Below are 16891 nucleotides of genomic sequence, written 5' to 3' on the forward strand. Positions count from 1 at the left end.
TATGGCCACAGGGAGACACTATTCTTGACCTGAGGCACTTGCTTTCCCACACCATCTTCACTGAATCTTCTCTGGGTATATCTGAGGTTTTGGTAACATCGCTTACTAACATAGGTGGTACAGATCTGACATAGGATGGGAAGAACAGCAGGGTTTGGAATATAGAATAATGCTACAGATGACTATGTCTGGCTGTAACTTCAGTAGCATGTATGTTGTACTGTAGTTATTTATTTTTATAGACTCTTCCACTTCTTTAGAGGGTGAACTCTAGGACAGAAGTCATGCCTTATTATTCCCAGTACTTAGCAAAGTGGACACCTTTGCTCCACTCTAATTGTTGTTGAATGAATAAGCTAAGCTGACCCTCCTCAGGGGCGGGTGCTGATATCTAGGTTTTTGCTTAGACAACACCAGTTCATCTCCATGGAAGGCTGAGAACTCACCAGGACCCCACCACCAGCACCACCAGCACCACCACCAACAACAAACTACCTTCAAAAAGCCTGTTGGTGTATGAGAACATTCTGTTACCTAAGCATTTCCTGAATAATTTCAAATCTGAAATTCTGAGCTTTCCCAAGATTATACCTTAATAAATGTTTAGCAAGGAAATGGGATACTTCAAAACTTCTTCTCTATGGTGATGAGCCCCGATTATTTATGCATGTAGATACAAATCCTCCCTTGCCCCTAACCCAAGCTATCCTGAGTGATAGCTTCATGAGTGAGCCTTTAACAGGTCATAGCCAAAAAAGGCCATCAAGTTTCCTCTTAGACTGCATAAAAGCTGTGACAGTGTGCTGATGACGTTTCTTTCAGGGGATGGATTGAGAGATATTCGTAACTGGAGGGGAGTGTTTACAACAGGAAGGCTTTTTTTTCCCCTTTAGCCACAGACTTTATTGTTTGAATATTTGCGACTGTTATTCTATACACAAATGTTAATTTCTTATAAAACTCTGTATTCTGTATTGCTTAGTCACCTCACTCTCCTTTTTATGCCACATTTCCATCAAGAACTATTTCCTCAAGGAACGTGCAGAGAGAGCAGAGGGGTGTGGAGGATGGACAGGGCCAGAAAAGATATAGGCTGGCCAGCAAAGCAGGAAAAGGGTCCATGGCTTAAGAAGGACCAGGTGATCCTTCAGGAGACCAGAAGCCTTACCTGGCTTCTCACAGAGCTTGAAATATTTTCCTCCCTTGGCTTCTGATACACTCTCTTCCTTTTTCCCATCTCTACTATTTTGTTTTTTCATTTATTATTATTTTTATTGGAGTATAATTGCCTTACAATGTTGTTAGTTTCTGCTATACAACAGCATGCACCAGCTATGCGTATACATATATCCCCTCCCTGTTGAACCTTCCTCCCCTTCTCCCCCACATTCTCCTATTTTTCTTCCAACAACTATATTATTTCCTTCTCAGCCCTCTTTATGGGTTTGTCTTCCTCTTTTAATCCCTTAAAAGAAGAGTACCCAGTTGTTCTGCCCGTAGTCCATTTTCTTCAATAATCTCTCTTGAGTGACTATGACTTCTTCAACTACTGTTTATGTATTGATAGTTTCATTCATTCAGTATTGTGCACCTCAAACTAGGATGGGTCAATGAACAAAATCAAGGTTTCTGCCATATAGAATTTACATTGTAATGGTAGCAGTGACAGTGAAGGGGAGATGAACAACACAGTGAATAAGTAATTGCGCTGTGTAGCAGAAGAGTGCTGTGGAACAGAGAAAAGGCAGAGGAGTGAAAGAAAGGTCAGGAGTTCTGGGGACATGAGTTGCGATTACAAAGATGGCACTAAGTTATTCTCAGTAGCTGAATTTGAGCATATTTGAAGAACACAGGGAGTCAGCCATTGCACCTGGGGAAGAGTGTTTTGGGCAGAGGTAACAGCCAATGTGATGGTTCCACAGCAGGCCTGGTGTGAGCCTGGCCACTGTGGATAGAGCCAAGTGTTGAGGGTGGGGTAGAAATCAATGAGATCAGACAATCAACGGGGGCCCAGGTCATGTGAAGTTTTTTTTAAATTTGATTTTTATATTGGAGTATAGTTACTTTACAACATTGTGTTAGTTCCTGCTGTGCAGCAAAGTGAATTAACTATACGTATACATCTATCCCCTCTTCCTTGGATTTCCTTCCCATTTAGGTCACCACAGAGCACTGAGCAGAGTTCCCTGTGCTATACAGTAGGTTCTTATTAGTTATCTGTTTTATACACAGTAGTGTATATATGTTGATCCCAATCTCCCAACCCTACCCCCTCTTTGGCACCTATATGTTAGAGTCTGTGTCTCTATTTCTGCTTTGCAAGTAAGTCAGAAGGAGAAAAACAGATATTGTATATTAATACATATATGTGGAATCTAGAAAAATGGTATATGTGTGTGTGTGTCTTAGTTGCTCATTTGTGTCCGACTCTTACCCCCAAAAAATAGAGTGAAAAAAATGATGAGGAAACCAGTGAGTTAGGAAGAGAGTTTTTATATTATGGAGGTCAAGTGAAGCTAAATGTTTTGAAAAATAAAGCATGATTCACTTGGTCAAAGCAGCTTAGAAACTAAGTAAGGTGAGATCAAGACGTGACCATTGTATTTAGCAATGTGGGATTTGATTAGAGTATAATACTATGGGTAGTGAGTTTATATAGTATAATATTATGTGTAGGGACTAGGAGAGGATGAGACTCTGCTGAAAAGGAACAGAGACATGGGGCAGTAGCTGGTGGAAGAAGGGGAGACAGAGGATTTTTTCAGATGAGAGGAATAATGGCATGCTTTCATGCTGACGGGGGAAAGCCCAGTAGAGAACCAAACAAACACACCACCCAACCAGCCAGACAACAAAATGATAGAGATGGGAAAATTCCTGGAGCAATATTCTTGAATAGGAAAGATCTAGTTCAAGTCAATGTCTTGAATCTCGATCTCAAGCTTTCTGCACATCTCCACCGGCTTGTCTCAGAGGCACTGGAAGCTCATGCTGTCCTTAAATGAAATCATCTCTGTCTTCCCTACCCACCAAAGTGACCTCTTGCAATGTTTCTTAACCTATATTTCCCTCATTCGTCAAATGACTCAAGACAGAAACTTAGATGGAGAGACACTGAAAGTTGCCCTCTCCCTAATCCCTCCATCCTATTGGAGAGCAAATTCAGCCGATCCCATCCGTTTCATCTCTATGTGACTCCTACCAGCAAAGTGCAGACCCTCAGCATTATTCCCCTGCATTACCATAATAGTTCGTTGCCTTCAGTCTGGCTTGCCTTGAATTCAGCCTTCTCAACAATGTCATTGTAATCTTCTAAAAATGTAAAACTGATATTATTGCTCTGCTACTTAAAAACCCTTCAGTGGCTGCCTTCTAGATAAAGTTCCAAAGTCTTTGAGTGGGTGCTAAGTCATTTCAGTCGTGCCTGACTCTATGCAGCCCCATGGACCGTAGCCCGCCAGGCTCCTCTTTCCATAGGATTCTCCAGGCAAGAATACTGGAGTGGCTTGCCATGCCCTCCTCCAGGGGATCTTCCCAACCCAGGGATGGAACCTGCGTCTCTTACGTCTCCTGCATTGGTAGGTGGGTTCTTTACCACTAGCACCACCTGGGAGGTCTTTACTATAGCTTAAAGGGCTGTAGAGGTAGTGTGGTCAAAGTGTCTGAAAATAGTAGTGGCAGGTATTACAGTTTATCTTGTTGTGTGTTTTACTGTCTTAAAAAAAAAAAATTATGGGAGTTGCCTGGGAGTTCTGTGGTTAAGACTCAGCACTTCCACTGCAGGGGCATGGGTTCAATCCCTGGATGGGGAACTAAGATCCCATATGCTGAGAGGCATGGCCAAAAATAAAAAAACCCAAAACTCAGTTGGTGATTTTTGTCCTGTTGCTATACAGAGAGCACTGTGATTGGTATTTAACCATTTTCCAGATAATGTCATGGACCTTCTGTAGTTCTATAATAGTTTCAAGGTTACATAGTTTCTCCCTTTTTTGGAATTCAGAATGTCAGATGGTTATGCTTTTTCCTTCTGACCAGATGCCTATGGGATAAGGCCTTTCATGATCTGTTTTGTTGATTTGCTTGAAATTTTAGGTTCTACCAGTCTGTCTTAAAACATTCTACTTCTACTTTTAATACACTACATTCTTCACTACACTATTGGTTATTTTCCTGATATTCCACAGACCTTTGTCTTATGACTTTGCACATGCTGTTCCCTTGTCTGATGCATTCTCTTTTCTTCCCAGTCTGATTTTACTTGTTCTTCAGATACCACTTCTCCTTGGCATCTTTTCCAGTGGCCCCCAGGATGGATTAGGTGCCTGTACTTTGTATGCCTGTAATGCCCTTTATCTGCATTTGTCATAAAACTTAGTGCCTATGTTAAAATGTATGCAAACCCATTTCCCTACTCGATTAGGCAAAGCACAGTGCTTGACCAATGTTGGGTGCAAAATAAACTCAAAAGCATTTTATTTCATAATTATCATATATGAACTAAATGGTATAATATGGAGAAGGGTTATGCCTCAATTTAATTGTTTGCCTGAGAAACACATTAGACACTGGAATATTCTATAGCGCTTTATGGTTTAATTTTATTGATTGGCATCCTGCCAAGGTTATTTACCACAGATTACATATTGATTCAGCAGCAAAATGGGATATCACATTGAGAATGCTTTCTGCCAGTGTATCTCTCTAATTTTTTGCCTTACTCATTTATCTTTAAAAAATAAAATCAGAATCCTGAATAGTGGGGCTTCTAAGATGGAAATAAATTAATTCAGGTCAAAGAAAACCACTAAAACAATCTAATTTTATTTATAGCCTTTTGGGGCACTATCCAGGCTTTACTAAAATGTGAAGAAAGAGCTCACAAATATTATTGAACAGAAAGTCCCTGGCGGATTTTAAGTAACCATGTTGGATATACAATTTGAAGAATCCTGTCCAAACCTAGCCTCAATTACACAGATTCTGATCAAAAATAGCTGCTGTACTCCAGAAGATCAAGATAGCAGGAAGCTAAAGTACCAGGACACATTTCAAAGAAACAACACCATAAAAGAATTCCATAGCCAGGCAACAATGATAAAACAGACTTCTGGGGGAGAGGAACAAGAATCATCAAAGCCATCACTCTAGGTTTTAGGAGCATGAGAATGTACAGGTTATTAGTTTTCTCTCAGTTTATGGGAGCCAATATATTGTTTCTGAAGCTGAAACAACCGTCTCTTTCCTATCTTTACATGCAGAACAACTGCAGAATATATAACAGGATCTCTGCAGTGCAGAGTGGGGAGATGGTAGTCTCGTCAAAAAAGCAGCAGACATCTCTGTTCTGAAAGCTTCAGCAGTTTAACTTCCACACCATAGATCACCTCTTTCATTTCTGAGTACTGAGATGCAAAACTCTACAAGGACCTCGTAAATCTAGGCAGAAGACACTGCGTGCACATATAAGGAAACGAGAGGACAAGACAATATAGAATATAACACAGTCATAAAGTGCGCAGTGCAGGCTGAGTGCACAGGAGTACAAAGGGAGAAGAGAGAGCACAGGAGACCAGGGAAGACCTGGTGAGGCTGTGATAGCAAAGAAAATTGATGGGACTCAAGATGGATGAAACTTGAAAAGATACTACTTTACTTAAAAAAAAAAAGACAAAAAATAAATTCTGTTGTTTCTATGAACCTTAGTCCTTCTGGATAGAAAACTGCAGTGGAAGGTAGTCTTTAGAGAAGCAATGGAGAAGTGGTATTAGAAGCAGCAGTGGGCTGAAAATCACAAAACCAGGCTTGGTCAGAGCTGTCCTAATGAGCTCAGTGAACAGGCGTGTCACTGCTCTGGCTTCACTGGTCCTGGGTGGATTAGGGACCGAATTAGTGATTCTTACGTACTGCTGTGGTGTAACTGAAAGCGGGGTCTGGCTGCTCACTGCTCAAAAGCCAATAAAGAGGACAGGTTGGTAGAAAGTTTGCTGTATTTTGGATGCCAGCAAACTTTTCCACTTTGGGGGCTGGGGGAGTGAGGGAGAAGGCAAGACGCCTGTCCAAAGGCTGACTCCCCTCACCCCCAATCAGTGGGCAAGAGTTTTTATAGACAGAGGGAGGAGGCTAGGTTACCTGCAGAAACAGCACAGTCAGCTCTGACAATCATTTTGAAATTGGTCATCAGTGGTCTGACCAGTGTCACGATGGTTGTTTTAAGTACAGTTAATCTTCAGTTCCGGGTTTTGTTTGTTTCCATTTCTTTGAGGCTGGTTCTCAGAATTATGGCAGCTTATGTCATGCTTGTCGTCTGGTCTTCAAGTACTGCAATAGTTAACTTCCACCTTGTGGGGTTTCAGTATCTATAAGACAGCTCACAAGATATAGCTCAGAATATTATTAGTAGCTCTTGAGAAGGAACTAAAGGTCCTTGACTATGCTTAGTGACTGTTGTTCAGTCACTGAGTCATGTCCAACTCTTTGCGACCCCATTGACTGCAGCACACCAGGCCTCCCTGTCCTCTACTATCTCCCAGGGTTGGCTCAAGTTGGTGTCCATTAAGCCATTGATGCTATCTTTAGCTTAGTGACTAAATTATTATTATATAGTTTGGTTGCCTGTTTTCCTTTGTTTCTGCGTTTTCTCACTTATGTGATTCAACTTATTCTTTGGTTAAAGTTTTTTTTCACAGACCAAAGGCAGACTGAGGACACAGAGGGATTGGGGAGTGGGGCCAGGACCATGGGATCCTGCTCTGTTTCTGTGACAATGTGTTGCTATCAGTCCTGGGGTTTGTCTGACAGTAGCTGGTTTCACATCACAAAATTGTTGAACTAAAAAATTTGGTTTATTTATCCTGATAAATAACTCAATTTATTCTAACATAAGCTTGTAATGGGGGAGAAAAAAGGTCAATTAAAGCATGTGTGTTGGAATGAACCAAAAGGAGTGTGTCCCTCTTTTCAGCTGGGCGTGTAGCAGTGGAAAAAATAAACTGAGAACTATTGAATGAGAAAGATTGCTGTGACTCTTCACAGCATTGATAGTTTAGGGCAGGGGTCTCCAACCTCTGGGATCTAATGACAGATGATCTGAGGTGCAGCTGATGAAATGATAATAGAAATAAAGTGGACAATAAATGTAGTGGGCTTGAATCATCCCCAAACCACCCCCGAAGCTCCCAGTCCATGGAAAAATTGTCTTCTATGAAAATGGTCCCTGGTGCCGGGGACTGTTGGTTGTGGATTCCAGGCCAGATGAAAAAAAAGTCAGTATAATTACATGCTTAATTTTCCTTAACATCCTTAGATTCTGTTCTAAGGATATGAGGATAAAACTTACTAACACAAGTAATGTAAATTGATTTCTGTTTGCTCATTGTTTAATTCTCAGGTTAGAAATACTTTTCTTCAATAAACACTTCCCTCCTTGCCTAAGGTCCTCCAACCCGTTTCCAAATCTGCTACTCTTCTTGTATTACAAATTTTCATTTGTGGCACCTGATTGCCCAAACCAGAAATCATTTATTGCATCCAGCAGTGTGCAAAGAGCTGTTGGTGCCATCAATACACCCATCCCAACTACTATGGTTTCAATCAAACTTTCCAGAATTATTGGAGGGGTTCCCTGATTCCAGGCTCTTCTTCTGCATCCTCAGAAGTTCCAAGTTAATCTTACTACAATTCAAATCTTACCACATAGTTCCTTTGCTTAAAACTCAAAACTTAAAACTCAGGAGAAAGGGGCTGGTTGAGAGGTTTTTCCTCTATGCCCCTTGTGGTAGGCTGAATAATGGCCCCCAAAGATTGCCAGGTTCTAACCCATGGAATCTGTCAGTGTTTTCCTAAATGGAAAAGGGCCTCTACAGATGTGATAGACTGAGGAGTCTGACATGGGGGGGATTATCCTGGATTATCTGGGTAGGCCCTAATGTAATCACAAGCATCCTCTAAGAGTGAAATTTGATTAAAGACAGAGGGCATGTGACAGAAGCAGAGGAAAGCTGAGTCAGAGAAGATGCCATGGTGCTGGCTTTGAAGGGGAAGGAAGAGGTCACAAAGAATACAAGTGGCTACTGCTGCTGCTGCTAAGTCACTTCAGTCGTGTCTGACTCTGTGCGACCCCAGAGATGGCATCCCACCAGGCTCCACCATCCCTGGGATTCTCCAGGCAAGAACACTAGAGTGGGCTGCCATTTCCTTCTCCAATGCATGAAAGTGAAAAGTGAAAGGGAAGTTGCTCAGTCGTGTCTGACTCCTAGCGACCCCATGGACTGCGGCCTCCCAGGCTCCTCCATCCATGGGATTTGCCAGGCAAGAGTACTGGCGTGGGGTGCCATTGCCTTCTCCACAAGTGGCCACTAGAAGCTAGAAAAAGCAAGGAAGTGTTTTCCTCTACAGTCTCCTTCAGGAATGGGGGCTTAGCACACCTTTAGCCTGGTGAAATCTGGCTTCCAGAACTGTAAGTAAATAAATTTGTTTTGTTTTAGCTACTCGGTTTTTGGCAATTTGTTAGAGCAGCAATAGGACACTAAGTGAAGTGAAGTCACTCAGTTGTGTCCAACTCTTTGAGACCCCATGGACACCAGGCTCCTCCGTCCATGGGATTTTCTAGGCAAGAGTACTGGAGTGGGTTGCTATTTCCTTCTCCAGGGAACTTCCCAACCCAGGGATCGAACCCAGGTCTCCCACATTGTAGACAGACACTTTACTGTCTGAGCCACCAGGGAAGTTAACAGGACACTAATACACTCTTATAATCATCCTTTATTTATCCGTAAACAGCATTTATCATAATTTAATTTAATTTTATTTTCACTTAACTGTCAGTCTTTTTTAATACTCTATTTATTTTTATTATAAAATATTGGCCATATTCCCTGTGTTGCACAATATATCCTTGTAGCTTATTTCATACAGAATAGTTTGTACCTCTTAATCCTCTATTCCTATATTGTCCCTCCCTGCTTTCCTTTTCCCACTGATAACCCTAGTTTGTTTTTTACATTTTCTTTATCCATTCATCTCTTGTTCGACACTTGGGTTGTCTTCATATCTCAGCAATTAAAAATAACATTGCTGTGAATATTGGGGTGCATGTATTGTTTCAAATTAGGGTTTTGGTTTTTTCAGATATATACCCAGGGGTGGAATTGCTGGGTTCTATGTTAGTCCGGAGAAGGCAATGGCACCCCACTCCAGTACTCTTGCCTGGAAAATCCCACGGACAGAAAAGCCTGCTGGGGCTGCAGTCCATGGGATCGCAAAGAGTCGGACATGACTGAGTGACTTCGCTTTCACTTTTCAGTTTCATGCATTGGAGAAGGAAATGGCAACCCATTCCAGTGTTCTCGCCTGGAGAATCCCAGGGACGGGGGGAGCCTGGTGGGCTGCCGTCTACCGGATCACACAGACTCGGATGCGACTGAAGCGACGCAGCAGCAGCAGCAGGTTAGTTCTACTTTTAGTTTTCTGAGAAACCTTCATACTATTTTCCATGGAGGCAGCACCGATTTACATTCCCACCAACTATGTATAAAGGTTCCTTTTTCTCCACATCCTCCTCAACATTTATTATTTTGGTTCTTTTTGATGGTGACCATTTTGACAGGTGTGAGGTGATATGTCATTGTGATTTTGATTTGCATTTCTCTGATGATTAGTGATGCTGAGCGTCTGTTCATGTACCTGTTGACCATCTCTATGTCTTCTCTGGCAAATACCTATTCAGATATTCTGCCCATTTTAATACGGTTGTTGGTTTTTTGATGTTGAGTTGTATGAGCTATTTATATATTTTGGATAAAATTGATCACTATTGGCCATATAATTTGCAAATATCTTCTCCCATTCAGTAGGTTGTCTTTTCATTTTGTAGATGGTTTCCTTTGCTGTGCAAAAGCTTTTAAGTTTAATTAAGTTCTATTTTTAATTTTTGCTTTTTATTACTTCTGCTTTAGGAGACAGATACAAAAAAATATATAGCTACGATTTATGTCAAAGAGTGTTCTGCCTATGTTTTCCTCTAGGAGTTTTATGTATGCTCAGTTGCTCCCATGGACTGTAGCCTGCCATGCTCCTCTGTCCATGGGATATTCTAGGTAAGAATACTAGAGTGGGTTTCCATTTCTTCTTCCAGGGTATCTTCCTGACCCAGGAATCAAACCCACGTCTCCTGCATTGGCAGGAGGATTCTTTAGCACTGAGCCATCTGGGAAGCCAGGTTTAGGACTTTTATAGTTTCTGGTTTTATATTTAGGTCTTTATCCATTTTGAGTTTATTTTTGCATATGCTGTTAGAGTTCTAATTTCATCCTTTTACACGTAGCTGTGTAGTTTTCCCAGCACCACTTGCTGAAGAGATTGTCTTTCTTCATTGTATATTGTTGCTTCCTTTGTCATAGATTAATTGATCATGAATGTGTGGGCTTATTTTGGGCTCTCTATTCTGTTCCATGATCTATGTATCTGTTTTTGTGCCCATACCTATTGTTTTTCATTACTGTAGCTTTGTAGAATGGTCTGAAGTCAGGGAGCTTGATTCCTCCAGCTCTGTTCTTCTTTCTCCAGATTTTAACTGTTAATATTCTTGAGGGCAAGAATCATGTCTTTTTATTATTTGTATCGCTTTACCTAGCATACTGCCTTTAGAAATATTAAGTAAATGAATGAATTTATTAATATGATTCAGACTAGAGGATGCTTCTACAAAACTATTATTTTTCTCTCTTTTGACGTTCTTTGGTTTGAAGGTCAAAGTCCTTTAACTGGTATATAGGAAAGTTAATTTTCTGGCTAAAGATCTGAGTTTTAAACTCCACTGTGCCCCGTCCCTCCTCCAGTCAGTCTCCATGTTTTATCCCTCTATCTTTCCAGTGTCCGCTTTCTCTCCTCTTTGGCTCTATCCTAATTTTGACATCCTTCATCTCTCACCTGGACAACACCATGCCCTCTCAGCTAGTCTCTCTGTCACCACTTTAATCCATCCTTTCTACTGCTATTGGAGCCCTTTTCTAAAACACAAATAGACCGTGTTCTCCTCTCCAGCACCCCTCTCCCCAGTTCTCATTGGCTCCTCATGGATACCACCACCAGCAACCACCCTCAGCCTGGTGTCCAAGCCCAGGCTGACTGAACGGTTTTAGACTCACACTCTCTCCTGCATACCCCACAAGCAGCCCCCACTCTGGCTCGTCAGTTCCTGCTTCCTCACCCCTCCCACACCTCCTTGCCTTTGTTCCTCTCCTTCAGCCTGGACTGTCCGGCTCCTTTCTTGCAACCTATCAAGGTCCTTCCACACCTGAAGGCTGAGCTTAAAAGCCACCGATCTGCAGGTTTTCCGTCTCACGTTGGTCAGAATTTCTCTTCCCTCTGTAAGGGTGACACTTGTTCCTCTGTTTTTCAGTTTTCACTCAGTCTCATATCACAGCTGTTTGTTTACCTGCCAGTCTCCCTCACTGACCACCAGTTCCCAAGAACAAGAACTGGATAGTATTCCTATTTGCCTATCAGCCATCGCAGGGACTCAATAAATGTTTATTAAGTCAATCTGCCCTACAGCAAGGTCCCTCTTAGTCTATCACATTAAAATTCCACTTGTGTTTTATATTTTAAAGTCAGTTTTATTGTAATTTAAGGTTGTAATAGAAAGTGAGAGATTGAACAAGAGCTGAACAAAGATGTTGTTTTCTAGCTTTCCAGTGTACTCTTAAAATATGTACAAATAAAACCATACCTGAGAATAAGAATATACCTGAGAATGAGAATAAATTAAAGGGAATCAATAGTTTTAAATCATATTACTGCTTGTCTTTCATTGTTGCCCGTGTCCTTCTCAATCTAGGGGTGGTAAATGAAACGGATTAGTGCTATCCTCTCCAGCACCTGTCTCCCCAGTTTGTTGTTGTTATGGAACTTGTTGGAAGCCCATTCTGGGATTTCCCTTTCAGAATTACTTAGTCTAGAATGGTATGCTGGAACCTGATTTTAAGTAGATGTGAGTGTAAGAAAATAGATATTGTATCCTAATGGAATATGTCACATTAATTAAAATATTTTTTGCTGATGTACATTTTCTATATAACAATACATTTTTGTGAAATGTTTTGAATCCAAGTAAAACTTTTTCTCTCAATCTCTTTCACAGTCAACACTTCCAGGGTAGTACTGAGAGGGATGATGGGGAAGGCCAGATGGATAGAGGACCATGCATTTGGTGTTAGATTTGTTGTTGCTTAGTCATTAAGTCATGTCTGACTCTTTTGTGTCCCCATGGACTGTAGCCCATCAGGCTCCTCTGTCCGTGGGATTTTCCAGGCAAGAATACTGGAGTGGCTTGCCATATTCTTCTCCAGGGGATCTTCCTGATGCTGGGATCGAACCCAAGTCTCCTGTGTTGACAGGTGGATTCTTTACCACTGAGCCACCGGGGAAGCCTGTGTGTTAGATTAGATAGTCCGTGATTTACTACTCTCCATGCCATGTGGTGGGGCAGTGAGTGAGGCAGTGAGGTGTGCTGGTGGAAAAAGCATGATATGACTTCTTTATAGGCCCATGAATTACTGCTTTTTGGCCTCACTCCTGTGTTTTACTAATAACAACTAGTTAGGCTGCGGTCCATGGGATGGCGAAGAGTCGGGCACGACTGAGCGACTTCCCTTTCACTTTTCACTTTCATGCACTGGAGAAGGAAATGGCAACCCACTCCAGTGTTCTTGCCTGGAGAATCCCAGGGACGGGGGAGCCTGGTGGGCTGCCGTCTATGGGGTCACACAGAGTCGGACACGACTGAAGTGACTTAGCAGCAGTAGCAGTAAGCTCAATAAACTAACATGAAACAAGATACAGTGACTTGAATGATAATAGTACATTTGGAGCTTGATTTTAGTTGAAATTTTACTTTGTTTTTCAGAAAGGAATCTTATTTTTACTGCTTTAATTTTATTTTTGAGGGGCCAGTGGATATACATGGTTGCCATGTCAAGCACTCCCGTTTCATCTGTCTAGCCATCCATTTCTTTTCCTGAGAAGCAATCACTTCTACTACTTTCTTGTACTGTTCCAGGGTTAGGCTTTGCATTTATAAGCAAAAAGCCAGTTAAAATACCCATTTTTGAGGAAAAACCCTCTTTTTAAAACAAATAGTAGTTTGTTTTATATATATTAATATATATATAAAAAATATATATATTTATATATATTAATCTAAAGCATTATTCTGTTCAACTGTGTGTGTTGATACGTGTAATTCTGCAGATTTTTCCATATAAGTCCATAAAATAGTTGTCTAATTCTGACTATTTCTCTGTATAGTTATATACAGTTCTTAACTGGTCCTTCATTGGTGGAATTTGATGCTTCTAATCTTTTGTCATGACAAAAGAGTGCCGCAATGAATATCCTTATATATATGTTATTTTCTACATGTGAATATATCCATAGGACATATTCCTAAGAGTAAAATTATTTATTCAGTCAAAATGATGTATATTTTAAAACAATTTTGGTAGACATTGCCAAATACCCTTCCAAAGAAGTTGAACTCATTCACATTCTTAACAGAAATGTATAATATTGTCTAATTTCCTGTATCCTTCAAATTTTATTTTCTTTCTGTCTTCTAACACATAGAAATGTAAATAGAATTATAAGAATATCAATAGGTCCAAGTTGGATAGTCAGCAAAGATATTTTTATTTAAAGTGTCATTTGAACACAGACAGGTGGAGAAAAATACTTTGAAGAAGAAAATTGGAAACTATTTCCTTGATCTGAGGAAACATTTATTCCAAAGTAGCATCCAAATAGAGTATCAGCATGTAGTAGGTGTTCAATAAATTTGTTGAATAATTTCTGTGCCTCTACTGAGTTTTTCTAAGTTCTCAGTATTAGGATGGGCTTATTTAAGGTCTCATTAGTGGCAACAAGTTCAGTTCAGTTCAGTTCAGTCGCTCAGTCGTGTCCGACTCTTTGTGACCCCATGAATCACAGCACGCCAGGCCTCCCTGTCCATCACCAACTCCCGGAGTTCACTCAGACTCATGTGCATCGAGTCCGTGATGCCATCCAGCCATCTCATCCTCAGTCATCCCCTTCTCCTCCTGCCCCCAATCCCTCCCAGCATCAAAGTCTTTTCCAATGAGTCAACTCTTCACATGAGGTGGCCAAAGTACTGGAGTTTCAGCTTTAGCATCATTCCTTCCAAAGAAATCCCAGGGTTGATCTCCTTCAGAATGGACTGGTTGGATCTCCTTGCAGTCCAAGGGACTTTCAGGAGTCTTCTCCAACACCACAGTTCAAATGCATCAATTCTTTGGCACTCAGCTTTCTTCACAGTCCAACTCTCACATCCATACATGACCACAGAAAAACCATAGCCTTGACTAGATGGACCTTAGTCGGCAAAGTAATGTCTCTGCTTTTGAATATGCTATCTAGGTTGATGATAACTTTTCTTCCAAGGAGTAAGCGTCTTTTAATTTCATGGCTGCAGTCACCATTTGCAGTGATTTTGGAGCCCCCCCAAATAAAGTCTGACACTGTTTCCACTGTTTCCCCATCTATTTCCCGTGAAGTGATGGGACCGGATGCCATGATCTTCGTTTTCTGAATGAGAGCATATATTTAAATGAAGCCTATTTCTGGGATTCTTTTTCAAAATATACATCTTTAAAAAAACCCATGTCACTTGATTGGTTATTTGACTTATCACTTGCTGGTTATATGGGAGAAGTAAATACAGAATATACATTATTAAAGGCAAATTTATTTCTTAAAGTGAAATTCTAAAATTAAGCTCAGAAAACATTTAAAAGAAGAGAAAAACACTATTCCTCTAATTCCAGCATTTTGATGTATTTTCTTCAAGTCTTTTTTCCCTTGTGTTAGTATGTAAATGTGTATATATCATATACACATATCTGTCATATGTACACATGGAATCATCACTATATGTTTATAGAACTGTAATCACAGTGGAAAAGTTAGAATCAGACTCAATATTGTATCATAAGCTTTTTGTTATTTTTATTTTGTTTATTTAAAAAATTTTATTTTTTGGCCACATTATGGGGCCTGTGGGATTCTAGTTTCCCAACCATGGATCGAACCCTCATCCTTGGCAGTGGAAGCACAGAGTCTCAACCACTGGACCCCTGGGGCATTCCCTTTTGTTTATTTATTTACATTTTGGCTGTGCTGGGTCTTTGTTGCTGTGCCAGCTTTCCTCTGGTTGCAGTGAGCCAGGGCTAGTTTTTAATTGCAGGGCACTGGCTTCGCACTGCGTTAGCTCCTCTTGTTGCAGAGTGCAGGCTCTAGGGCACACAGGCTTCAGCAGTTGCTGCGTGTGGGCTCAGCGGTTGTGGTTTCTGAGCTCTAGAGCACAGGCTCAATAGTTGTGGTGTAGGAGCATGTGGAATCTTCCCAGACCAGGGATCGAACCTATGTCTCCTGCATTGGCAGGCAGATTCTTTACCACTGAGCCACCAGGGAAGCCTCTTTTTTGTTGTTGTTATTATTTTTAAATGAACTTTTAATCCATTTAATGGTTTCCTAAAATTTCACCAAATGGGCATATATTAATGTATTTAATCATTGCCCTGTTGTTCAACAATGGGTTGTTTTCAATCTTTTGTTGTTATAGATCACATTGTGATCAGCATCATCTTCTGTTTCCTTATGATGTGTTTTTAAAATGGAATCCTGAGTCCCAAGGGTATGCACAGGTTTAAGGTTCTGCTTTGACTTGCTTCTCTTTCTACTGTTCATGTGTACTGATCTAATCTGTCCCTGAATGTTCAATTACTCTCGACATACTGAAGACCCACAAGTCTGTTTGTTCAGACTAGACCCCTTTCAATGCTCCAAGCCTGTATCCAGCTACCTGCCGTACATCTTTCCCTAGATTCCCACAAGCATTTGAGATCCGTTGCTCCAAGCTGGACTCTGATTTTCCACCAAATCCTCACCTCTTGGTAGATGCCAAATCTTGGCAGGTGATACCCCATCCATCAGCCAGACGCTCTAACCAGAAATGGAATCATCCGAGGCTGCTCTCTTTGCCCTCTGACTTCATCATCTACATCTCACTGGGGTCCAGTGAGTGTCTGTTTCCTCATTTCTCATGTGTGCGTTTCCTCTCCATTCTTGCTACTCCCCCCAGGGTGATGGTCCTGCTGTAGTTTGTGACTGGTCCTCTGTCTGACACTCCTGCTCAACTGACACTCGGAGATCAGTCATTTCCTTCCCAGCTTTAAAAGCTCCCAGTGATCCTTCACTTAAAAGGCCCCCAATTATCCAATGTTGGCCAAACTTTTCCATCCAAATGCTCCGAGGAGGCAAAATCAACATAGCCTCTAAGTCCACGACTTCTTTGAAATCTTTGTTTTACGTTCAAAATTTGTGTGACTTGTCTGGTTGACTCAATTATGTATTTGTGTATATTCTAACATAAAATAACAATTCCCCTTCTGAAATCTTCAAATAAAATTGATATGCCCTGAAGGGGTCCTATGGCTTTTTGGTGACTTTCTCTGGGATGTGTATCTATAAGGATACAACCTCGGTTCAGTTTGAAAGGCACGGTTTCTAGAATAAAATCTATAGAGCCCAGCAGAGCCTTGAATCTCCGCATGTCCTTCATGACCTGTACACTGGGACCTTCTCCTTTCTCATCTCTCACCTGTCCTTCTAGGCATCCTGTGCCCTAGCCACCCAGGGCCACCTGATGCTCACATCCCAGCCTGTTTATGTTGCACGATGTGCTTAGTTGCTCAGTCTTGTCCAACTCTTTGCTATCCCATGGCTGTAGCCTGCCAAGCTCCTCTGTCAATGGGGATTCTCCCAGCAAGAATACTGGAGTGGGTTGCTGTGCCCTCCTCCAGGGGATCTTCCTAAT

The 16891-nt window shown here is 41.2% G+C and overlaps 1 protein-coding gene across 1 annotated transcript in view; it reads right to left on the reverse strand.

Annotated features, from left to right (window-relative positions):
* The window catches only part of CPA6 (carboxypeptidase A6), a 301255-nt gene that overhangs the window by 14308 nt on the left and 270056 nt on the right, over window positions 1–16891 (reverse strand). The gene's annotated exons all lie outside the window — the stretch shown is intronic.

The sequence above is a fragment of the Oryx dammah genome, unplaced genomic scaffold (genome assembly GCF_014754425.2).
Source record: "Oryx dammah isolate SB20612 unplaced genomic scaffold, SCBI_Odam_1.1 HiC_scaffold_19, whole genome shotgun sequence".
Lineage (NCBI taxonomy): Eukaryota > Metazoa > Chordata > Mammalia > Artiodactyla > Bovidae > Oryx > Oryx dammah.